Below are 12,626 nucleotides of genomic sequence, written 5' to 3'. Positions count from 1 at the left end.
CTGCAAAATACATTACAACCAATTAATATCCATAAAATCCCATAAATTAATTAAAATCACAATAAAGACCACAATTCATCCAAAATAAAGAAATAGCCCAAAAACTCCCTATTTATGTATGAAATATGCAGTCAAACCGGTCCAAAATAATCCTAATTTATCCGGTCAAATAACAGTCATCAAATCCCCCACACTTATTCTTTCACGTCCCGTGAAAGTAAACTAATATACATTTATTTCTCCCCTAACAATGATCCACCAAATTAAGAGTTTGTAATGATAAGCTAAATAAGAATACCAAATATTAAAGATACAAACAATCCAGAACTTATTTCCTACATGGATCAACAACATAGTAATCTCAATCTACTCTGAATAAGCCAAGAATGATGACCATAACCTCACAGGATAAAATAATAGAGTGGCTCTTCCTCATAAACAAGATAAAAGTGGAGCTCTCTCAAACACATCATGGATCATGCCTTACCATAGGCTTGCTCTACTTCTTATCTCCACCACTATATATCCATAAAGTTTCACAATCATGAAGGCTTATTAGAATTGCAAAGAGAATATGCTAAAAGGAATAAAGCTCAACAATGATGTGGAATGAAAGATGGAAAAACAATGCAATAAAGAAGATAAGTGGAAGAAATGGAAACATATGCTATGTTTCATAGATGAGTCAAGTAAGTAATGCCCAAGAGAACATATCATCCAAGCTAGCATGGGGAAAAGCTAATAGCAAGACATACCATTCCATCCTCTCCTAAACGCAAACCATTTCTAATGAAGCTCATAATAGGAGAATCCTAAAGAAAAACTTGCTACTAACTATCTTCCATTTACAAACTCTTATTTTCCTATTAACAAAACAACCAATAAACAACACATATTATTTGAAACAACAAAACAAAATATTTTTTTTTTTAATTTTGCTTTTTTTTTCTTTTCTTTTTTTTTCAATTCTGTTTTGTTTTTTTTTTTTTTTTATTTTTTTTTCACTTCTATTTTTTTTTTTTTTTTTTTTTTTTTTTTTTTTTTGAACAGAAGTTTTTTTTCATTTTTTTTTTTTTTAACAACATACACAACCAACAAAAATAACAAAAAATAGCACAACACTATTCCCTAACAAATGAACTAAGACCAACTAGAACTACTAGTTTGTTCATGGTGAAACATTTAAGCACACCCCCACACTTGAACTTTTGTCCGTCCCGGGCAAAACTCATCTCAACATCAATGTCTCCAATTCCAATGAAAAAGGAAAGCAAAGTATGGTATGCAAACACATGATGGAAGGATTTATTGAGATTGAGACCTAAACTAAGAAAAGAAAATGGATGTGGGATAATGAAATGCCTTCATAATTAATGTAACCTCATGTTATTGTGATTTCAACAGAATCAAGCAAGTTCTAGCTTAACATTCTCCATGAGTGCCACTCAACAAAGGAATTAATCAGGCTCAGTCCTCTCTAGGTCAATGTAAGTCATCATCTCAACTTTTCAAAGTGACATCCATCACTAGGTTATATCCTCACGCAGTCCACAAACTCTTTCATGCTTTGTAATCTCTAAAAATCCGATAAACTCATTTAACTAAATCATCACAAATCCTAAGATGAATGAAATCATGTAGGGGAAAAAATTTATTGTGAAAAGAATGAAAAATCAATAAATATACAAATCCTAAACTAACTTATTATTTATACACAACCTAAGCTAAGTTGTTTATTTATATACAACCTAAGCTAAGAAAGAATAAAAATCCTATTTACAGAATAAAAAAGAAGCAACAAGAACTAAACAACTATATACACAAAAGAAAGAAAAACAAGAAGAGATATAAATTACTCCCCTTTCACCTGGGAAGATGGATCGTCGCTAGAGGAGTCCCTTGATTCTTGATCGCCCTGGGTTCTCAACTCTGCAGACGGATCCAGCAAAATAGATGAAAGTGATCCTAGGGACTCAGTGCAATTCCCTACACTTTCGTGCACCTCTCCAATATAGACAAGTCACGAACAAGCATTAGTGCACCTAAAATCAACACCCTCAAGATCATTAGAATAAAAGAATTAAACAAATGAATAAATGAATAAATAAATAAATAAATGAATCAATCAATCAATAAATAAACAAACATGAACGAATAAATAAATGAAATGAATAAACAAATAATAACACCTATTTACAGTCTAAAATAAACAAACATCATTTGAATCCCCGGCAACGGCGCCAAAATTTTGATGCGGTGTTTTTGTATGGGAATTTTATTTTATTTATTTACATTTATTCCCTTTATTTATTTGTGTCACTTACACCCATCAAAATTAATTATTTATTTATTACCAAACCTCTTATTATCGTCCTAAGTGGTATAGAGAGGTCCGGGTCGTCTCTCTCGGACTCAATGACAGGATGTTTATTCTAGACTCATGGTGCAGGGTTTTTATTGAGCCTTATTCATTCCTAATTATTTACAATTTCATTTATTCATAATTTAATTTACAATTAACAAAGAATCCTAAATATATAAAATACACATTCCTAATCGTGCATTTATTCAACAATGATACAAAAGCAATATTTATTATACAAATGAATTCTATACATTCAACAAACATATACTACACAACATGAATCTTACAAATCTTGCACAATCAAGTCATGATTATTAGAATTTATACAATAAACATCACAACAACAATTGCATGCAACATAGTTATTTATTGATAATACAAGTTCATCATACAACACACAATCCAATATCTTTTATTCATAAGAATTAATCAAATATATACAACACAACAGACATTATATTATACCACAACAACATCACATTACCATTCAAGCACAACAACATCAACTTAGACATGATCAACTCGAGTTCACTACAACACCAATACTGAATTCAACATAAATATCATTGATAACAAAAGTTCAACAATTCAACATGAATTTCACTTATTACACAACCGTTCATGTGCACACTCACAACAACAACTCAATCATATAGCTAGCCTCTCACACTAACCATGTACACTTAAACGAACAACCATATTACCCTTCAATTCACAACTTAAGCAATTACATTCATCCAACTCATCGAAACCCAAACAACTTCATGTTATCAGAAACCAAACACAGAATCAAAGAACAGAGTTAAAATCATTGTTAGAAGTTAAGGATCAAGTTAGGAATTAGGGTTGGAAATCAGAATTAAGGATTAGGATTAGAGATTAAAGATTAAGACGTATTTACAGTATTTACAAGTTCTATGGGGGGTTTGAATGGCAATAAAAACAACCGAACAGAACAAGAATGAAAGCTAAAGGTAACAGAATTTCAACAACACAATCGGGATGATTAAGTTGAGCTAGGGTTAGGAGGAATCGACTTCCCATTTCAACCACAAAACGATGCTATCGATCCTGAAGGTGGATTTGTGCCAACTGGGAGATGGATCTCGCCGCTGCGCTCACGGCTAGACACGAACGGAGAAGATGACAGCGTCGGAGGAGCAACCCTTGCCCTTCTTCCCTGCTACAAATCGCCGCCAGTGAAGTCAGAAAGCAAGGAAATACACACCCTTACCTGGTCTTCTCCGGTGATAGGATGAAGGTTGAAGGCGCGCACGAAAATCCACTGCTACAAATCGCCGCCAGTGAATCAGCCGCTTCTCTGCTACAAATCGCCGCCAGAAACTCGGCCGCCGCACGCTCTTCTATGGATGCGAAGGATGGTTGCTGTCGCCGGCCACCGCCGCTGGGCACTCCGCTCACAGCGGCGGAACACGAACAACAGAGGAGGGGGAAGGCGAATGGTCGGTGCTCATCCACCACAGGGTTGCCGGCGCCGTTCGGAGTTGATCGGGAAATCGGGGAAGGGAAGGCGGAGATGAAGGAAGCGGGGGAGAAGAGAATCGAGGACTCGGCAGAAAGAAGAAGTCGCATGCACAGTAACCCTAGCGCGTGCGAGCCCCCCCTTTGCGTTGTGCGAACCGGCGCTGGTTTTACCCTAAGCGCTGAACCGGAGCTCTGATGAACCGGCCGGATTTAAAATTGACCCGGTTTGAATTGCAATTGGACCGGCCCAATTGGGCTTTGGGCTTTGGGCTTTGGGCTAATCAAGTCCAAATTGAATCTTTTAATCCCTTTAAATTTGGTTGAGCCACATATGGGTATGACTTGAACTCGAACCAAAAAGCTGATTTTTCTCCCAATTGAATTTCCTGCAAAATACATTACAACCAATTAATATCTATAAAATCCCATAAATTAATTAAAATCACAATAACCACCACAATTCATCCAAAATAAAGAAATAGCCCAATAAACTCTAATTATGTCATGAAATATGGTCAAACCGGTCCAAAATAATCCTAATCTATCCGGTCAAATAGACTAGTCATCACTGGTCCATTAAGATGAACCCAAGGTCCTCCACAATCCGTTGATGCATCCTTGCAATAAAAATTGCACAATCTGTTCACAACAGTTTGTGAAAGTTTATCACAATCTATTCCCATCAGATTGACGCAACCACATCAACCATCATGAAGACCTTAGGTTATAATAATTTGTCGAATGCAATCGGATCATAGCACACATTTATAATATGTATGAAGATGCTATAATCCTTTAGTTTGATCAATACAAACTATTGCATACTCGACAAAATGCTCAAACGATCATGCAACTCATAATAAAACACATGTCTAATTTCTATATCACATATAAACACTGAGCTTTTTACGATCTTTCGCAAGTGGCTCTGATACCACTACTAGGATTTCTTATGTAAAAAATAATAATATACGCAGTAGAAAATAGGATCCCTTCTAATGATCCATGTGAAAAATTCGTACAAAGTTCTAACTAAGAGTTATACTTTTGTTGCGTGCCCTTAGTGTATCCCGCTAGTTCTTGGTTCATCGGATTTCTGCATGATCAGAATGGTCGTGACTCTAATCAATTCCACACGAGCACGATCTTGATCTCAGAGATGAACCACCTTAGTTGTGCTAGCAACTTAGAATGGTTCACAAGATAAGAAGACCAAAAACACACCTTGTGTGTTTCAGCCAAGAAGAAGGAGAGGAGGAAGAAGCGGGATGATGAGTACTCTCTCAATTTTAAAATTGCAAGAAGTCTTTTTGTATTCATCCAATGAATACAAAGGATCTTTGCCCCATAAGCTTCCCCTCCTCTTAATGCCCATAAATCACAACCAATACAAAAAAATTCTTGGTATTCTTTTTGGCTCTTCATCTTCTATTCATCCAATGAATAGAATGTCTTTTGACCTTCCTCTTTAATAACGTTTCATTAAATCTTTTAATGAACATTATCCATTATTAAGTGGTCAAGTCTAATCTAAATGAGTTTAACCCAGATTAGACTCAATCTCATAATCCAATTGGATTCATTTGAGTTTAACTCAATTTATCCAATTTCGGATCACATTTTAGTCAAACTAAAATCAACTTATCTTCGAAACATCATGTTCTTTGTGTGTGACCCAATAAGTTCTCGTAACGTTGGCAATATATCTAAACCACTTTAAACATATAAACAATGAGCGACATCTAGCAATGCATCATTGTTACCCAAGTGACGAGAAAGTCGAGATCTGACCTAACATTTCCGTGTCTATTATAATGTATGATTTTGTCTTTCTATCCTCGATATCAAGATTGATCAATGAGGCATAGACCGTGTCATCCTCTTATCACTTTTTGTGTTTCTTGATCTCCGAGTAAACTCACTCAAGCAAATGAGATTAATATCTCATATTGACTCATTTAAGCATAACCATGCGTTCTAGTAGTTCTTACTCGATCAAGGGACCTACAAATATCACTCCATCATATAGGAGAGATAGATACTATCTAATCACTCACATCCCTCTGCATAATTCATTGCATACCCAGTGATCGACTTTATAGTCCACCCTGTTACGGATAACATTTGACGATACTAAAATATACAACTCCTCATGTAGAGAACCGCAGTGACTTTAGGTCTAAGGACTATTCATACCAATAGTCACTATAACAAAATTTATGACACTCATATAATGATCCATAAAACTTTTTCATGGCAGGTCAATTCAGTATATATTCTCCAATATATACCAATGTGTCAATGTGATATCCCATATATATATATGACTTATGAGATCAAGTCATCAATTGACCTACACGCTAGTGTCAACACATTAATATTGTCCTTGTATATTAATGCTTGACTAGGAATAGTTAAGAGTAGTATTCTCTATATCATCTCACTATCAATTCAACCAATTGATATGATATAGATTAAAACCTACTACCCAATGACATTATTATACTTATTCATTTGGTACAAATATAAAGTAAATATAATAATCAAAACTTTATCTTTATTAATAAAATATGATACAAAAGTTATCTAGTCAATCATTTCATGATTGACTCGAGGGCTAACACTAACAATCCATGCATGCTTAGAGCCCTTTTGAGCCATCAAGATGTTTTGGCCAAAAGATCTTGATGGCCACATTAAAAGTACAAGAATAAGAAAACAGCAATATGCAAGTAAAACAGTTAACAAGAAATAAAACAAGCTATATAAGAACGCAGCTTTCTCAGGACTTCCTCACTTGCTTTGTTTTACCTTCACTTGTGTCCACTAGTCCTCAAAAGCTCCCTTTGCTTCCTTATAATTTTTACGTTTTGCCAACAATCTATTATTTTGCTTCATCCTAGCTAGTTGACTACTTTATTGAGTTGATTATTTTCGTGATCATTTCAACCTTCTTCCTCTCAATGAATTTGTCGATCAACTTCATCTAAATCTAATTGATACTTTAGTGGATTGCTTCTGTTCCCAACTAATTGAGCTATTGTAACTCGCAGACCATCTAACGACACTTGTCAACCTTTGTTAGATCTACGGTCTTCTTCAAACTTATAGGGATAGTACACCTTTCAATGAGCAAAAAATCTCCATAAAATATAGGGATAGTAGTGGATTAATTGAAAGTTGACCATTGTTCTTGAATGTTGATTCAAAGTCTTAAGCATTTGCTCTAATACCAAATGTTAGAATCTGATAGTCCCATTAGAAGGGAAGGAAGGGTGAAAATATGGGACACAAAGTAGTTTTGATTCCTTGTATATGCACAAAGATAAGACAATTGTTAGGTGTAAATTTGTGATTAAAGCGTATCAAGTATATGCACAACATAAATGATATAAAATAAGTATGATACTAATAGAAATAGTTTTAGATGGTTTGAAGACTCCACTCCTACTATATAGCCTATAACTAGGGGTGAATAAAAATTTGGTTAAATCGAATAAATCGACCGAATCGATCGAATTAAAAAATTTAATTCAGTTATTTCATAATTTTAATTATTTTTTCTTAAAAAAATTAGTTAATTCGGTTCGATTTCGATTTTAAAATTCCTTATTCGGTTAAACCAAATTAATCAAACTAGAAAAATAATTTATAAATTTTAAGTAAATAAATTTATAAATCCCTAATTAATTAGTAAAATTTTTATAATATTTAAAAAATTTAGTTAATTCGGTCAAAAATTGAATTAACTAATAAAATATCGGTTTGGTTTATTCAGTTTTGTTGAAAAATTCAGTCGATTCAGTTGGTTTGAAAAAAATTAATTTATTCGATTTTCAGTTAATTCAGTTCGAGAGTGTGTGATACATTACCAACATGAAAAGCCTGTTGATGAAATCTTGAGGAAATGTAACGATCTTGATCTTAGCTATTTTAATTACTCCTCGACCCTTATACGTCCATTGGCAAAATCCACAAATAACTCAAACTCATTACCTAGCTTAATTTTCTCACAAGATTGTGATAGTTGTACATGTCGAGCTTGATTATTTTAAGTTTGTTTATTTACTTAGAGTGGTGAAACAACATGAAATGTTTTTTACGTGGCCCGTATGTCATGCCACGATTATTAGGACGAAGAAAAGAAAAACCTAAACCCTTCCTCCCTCGCTCGCTCGCTCGCTCGCCGAACTTTTTCCATCTCCGAAACCTTTTCCTTCTTCCTCCTCCTCTGCGCCCGCCGGCCACGTTCTTCCTCCTCTTCTGCACCGTCGCCGCCGCATCTTCCTTCTTCCTCCTCCTCTGTGCTGCATCTTCCTTCCTCAGCCTCTCTGCCGCATCTTCCTTCCTCCTCCTCTGCGACCGCCGCCGCCGCATCTTCCTTCTTCCTCCTCCTCTGCGGCCGCCGCCGCCGCATCTTCCTTCCTCAGCCTCTGTGACCGCCGCCGCCGCATCTTCCTTCTTCCTCCTCCTCTGCGCCGCATCTTCCCTCTGTGACCGTCGCCGCCGCATCTTCCTTCCTCCTCTTCTGCGACCGCTGCCGCCGCATCTACTTTCCTCCTCCTCTCCGTCGCCGCCGCATCTACTTGATTTGCAGCAAAGTCTTCACTCTACTGAAATCGAAGAAGCAAGTAGGTAAGAAGCAAGTGATATTTGGTGATTACAAGAAGATTAGGTTAAATAATCTCTATGATTTTTTGTTTATATTAGACTATATCAATTTATGAGTTAATTAATCTTATTAATGCTTATTAATAGGTGTATGTATTCTTTAAGGAAATGAATTAAGGAGAGCTAAGCCCCTTGCTTTACATGGGAAATGCTCATTGTATTATGAACCATATTGTGACAATTTATGATGCCCTAGCAATTATTGAAGTCATATAAACTCTAAATTTTTTATGAATATAAGTGTGTTAGTTTTTTTGCATTTTGAAATAGAAGTTGGACATGCCCATGCTATTACAGAACTTTGAGCCAGTGTTAGGTTGTTCTATTGCTTGTTTTCAGTATAATCTTTTAATTTTTTTATTTTGTGTATACCATGATATCTGCCATAGGATATCGGCTCATGCTTGTATGTTAATATTGTGATGATGCAAATTGATTCATATATTGTTGAAGTTTGAGTTTTCTAGTGATGTTTGGAGTTTGTAATTTATAAGGTATGTTTGTCCTTGCAGGTTAAAAATGCCTAAGTATTACACCACTAATACACCGAAATGCAGATGTGGACTAATGGCAAAAGTCATCACCTCATGGACTGATGATAACCCAGGCAGGAGATTTGCCATATGCTCACTATTTGAGGTAGGAAAAAGTTAACATTATTTGTCACTTTCTTTTGTGCAAAACTTGGACATTTAATCTCATAAATAACTTGGAATTGCAGAATGGAGGGGGGTGTGGTTTCTGGGCATGGGTTGATGATGAGATATGTAGTAGATCAACACAAGTAATACCAGGATTGCTAAGAAGAATAACCAAATTGGAGGTTGATGCCAAAAGTGCAGAGAATACTATGAAGGAGTTGAAGACCCAAAATTGCAAGTTACTCTTTGAATTGGATAAAACAAAGAGAAGAATTAGACAACTACTTGTGGTGATGATGTGTTTGATAATTTGGATTGTCACACGCGTTGCTTTCTCTTCAGATGAAGATAACTGAATTTAATTTATTGTATTTCACAAATTTGTATTACTTTTGATGAAGATACTTGTGGTGATGATGTGAAAGCTATAAATGCTTAAGTTGTATTACTTTTGATGCTTAAGTTGTCATATTAGACCTCTGTTCCAAGTTTATAATTGTTAGTATCGTGCATTTTACTTGCAATCTACTGATGCTTTCTTTCTTCTAGGTATTGGGGTTGTCACACTCATTTTACTTGCAATCTAGTTGCTTGGAACATCAAGTTTACAACCACCATCTGAGAAGCAGCAAAAAGAAAAGCAGCTTCCGGTGGAACAAAGATTTGCACTAGATTTTCACTTTCCAGTGTTTTTTTTCTTTTCCTTTTTCATTCTGAGAACCAGTGTTTTGTAGAGATTGCACTGGATTTTCACATTCCAGACCATGTGTTCATTTGATTTTCATTCAGGTAATCAAATTTCTTGGAGATTTCAGGACTTCTTAATCCTCATTTTACAAAGTGATACGTCTCAAGTTGATTTCAGTGTTGATTTTACAAAGTGACCGAACTGAGAATCTATTAACATATTGTGTCTCAAGTTGATTTCGATACGTCTCAAGTTGATTTCAGTCAATATGAGGAAATGCATGTTGACCGTAGTGGACCAATGCTTTGGTAAACATCAAAGTTGATTTCGTAGTGTTGATTTTACAATATGATTTACAAAGTTATTGATGTTTAAGCAGTGAAAACATCAATTGTTGCATATCTGCTTGGGGGAGTTTCCGGTAAGACGAAAAAGAAAACCACAGTTTTCAAACTATGAAGATCATCACCTTCAGAAGTTCAGATGAACGAAAACCCCCTAGCCATAGGAAACACCTTTCGGCTGGTGTCTTCCACATGCCTGATAGTATATGAAAGACATCTGCTTTGGCAGCAATGCCCTTTAGCTGGCATGAGCATTCACTGCATTCATGGCATGCATTCACTGCAGCTCTTAATTCATTGAGAGCTGGTGTTTTCGGCTGACACGGGAAACACCTTTCGGCTGGTGTTTTCGCTGGCATGAGCATTCACTGCAGCTCTTAATTCATTGACCTGCCGATTATGTTCTTCAAGCCATCGTGCATACTCTACATCAAAAGCTAAAGCCCCTGCAAGGATGATTAAAACAGTGAACAAGGAAGGGATGCAATTCATTAGACAGAAATCAATTAGCATGAGATACAAGGTAGATAACATCCTTCGATGCAATTTCATATTTACACAAACAAATACATTAGTCTGTAATGGAAATGAATTTAGTTGAAACCAGCCTTGAACATATTCTTTTGAGCACAAGTGAATCCGATAGCACAGTTAATCCAGAATTGTTTACGATATCTATCCAACTTAAGAAAAACCTTGTCAACTAGGATGGCTGCTTGAATATCCTAAGGCTAAAGGCATATGAGTCAGAAATATTTTGCGAGTCAGACTGTTGACTGAATAACATTTAACACCATATGAAAGTTAGTATAATAGAGAAGAAAACACAAATCAATATTTAGAGTCAATGGAAAAACTGAACCAAAAATAGTGGAATTTATAAGCAATTATATGCAACACCAATTAATATTAAAATGTTAAATACCAAAAAGAGAACAGAAGTTAAGATGACAATCACATGTTCAGAGAAGATACAGACACATCTAGATGAAGAGACCAATCACATGTAGACTACAATGCATTACACTCACAAATGAGAGAAAAATAGGAATCAATTTAAGTTGTTCAATTTGAGTCTGCAATGCATTACAACCACCATCTGACCAGTAAGTAGCTTCCGATGGAAATCAAAAAGAGAAGCAGCACAACCACCATCTGAGAAGCAGCAAAACTATAAGTAGCTTCCAGTGAGAAAGTTCACTACCAATTCGCTCAAGGTAACCTGAAATGATTGCACAAATCGTGAAGAAGAAGGAGATGCCGAAAGGATTGGAAAACCCTAGCTTTTAGATCACTTCCTTTTGTCTGTTTCATCACCACCGACGCCCTTTAAGGGCTTGAATCCACCGCTGACCGTGACAGGGAAGAAGGGCATGAGAAACCTTAGCTTTAGCCCTCTTCTTTTCTATTTACTGCTTCTCTGACTAATCATGCCAAGATAAGATTTAGTCGCCGCCATCCCTGCTATTCGGGGTCGCCGGAGCTTGCCAAGTTGCTGAATGGTTCATCAACAGTGGTTGGAGGTCTTGTGAGGTGTGGCTGTTGGCCGATGGGTTCACCCGTGGATTGCTGATCGTCGAAAACAAATTGTTCATTCTGGTAAACAGCGATTATTAAAGAAGAAAGGACAGGTTTTTTGTTTTTCCATTCTTACAGAAGCTTACGAAGCTTTTAGATTTTTCCATCAACGTCGAAAAGGTTCCGATCATTTTGTCCTAAATTGGCGGTCAATAGTTGACTACCGAAAACTACATCAAGAATACGATTCTTGGTGATAGTTAGAAAGCCCCGAAATGTTCGCGATAAACGATATTACGTGGTTTCCAGAATAAGGCTTCTCTCGATTCGATCGTCATCGATGATTGGCTAGTACAAAAGATGATGACGCAACTCATGGCTTCCAAAGTCGTTCAGACGAGAGTTTGGCGTGGATCACCACTAGAGGCGAAACTCCCGATGAGCACCACTCGATTGATACCAATCCCGCTCAAACGTCATCGGAAAAGTATACGCAGAATTATTTAATTTTCTGTAAATTTTAATTATGCATGTAGAATAGTTTTTATTCTGAAAATTTTAATTTCTTGCTATGCCATGTACGTTGTTAATTCCTGTTTATGTATGCATGTGTGATGATAATTATTCTTAATTATTTGTTTATTTTCGCTGCGTACGTTTGCGAAATGTGTAAACATGCGCATTGCACTAAGACGATCCCAACACGCCAGGCCAGCAGCCCACCACCATCCCACTAACGGCCCGCCACAAGCCCAGTTGCAGTGCCACGCCACGCTGTCAAGGCCACGCTAGCATCCTGTGAGCGGCTGGCAAGCGGGTTGCCATCGGTTGGCCAGCGGGCCATCGTCACCAGTCACCAACCTGGCAGGGTCCGGCCAGCCTGCGTACCACCGATAGGGGAAGAATGTAATACT

The sequence above is a fragment of the Curcuma longa genome, chromosome 6 (genome assembly GCF_044706935.1).
Source record: "Curcuma longa cultivar G26 ecotype Majalengka, Jawa Barat chromosome 6, ITB_CL_G26_1.1, whole genome shotgun sequence".
In the NCBI taxonomy this organism is placed as follows: Eukaryota; Viridiplantae; Streptophyta; class Magnoliopsida; order Zingiberales; family Zingiberaceae; genus Curcuma; species Curcuma longa.
This window is presented reverse-complemented; position numbering follows the sequence as displayed.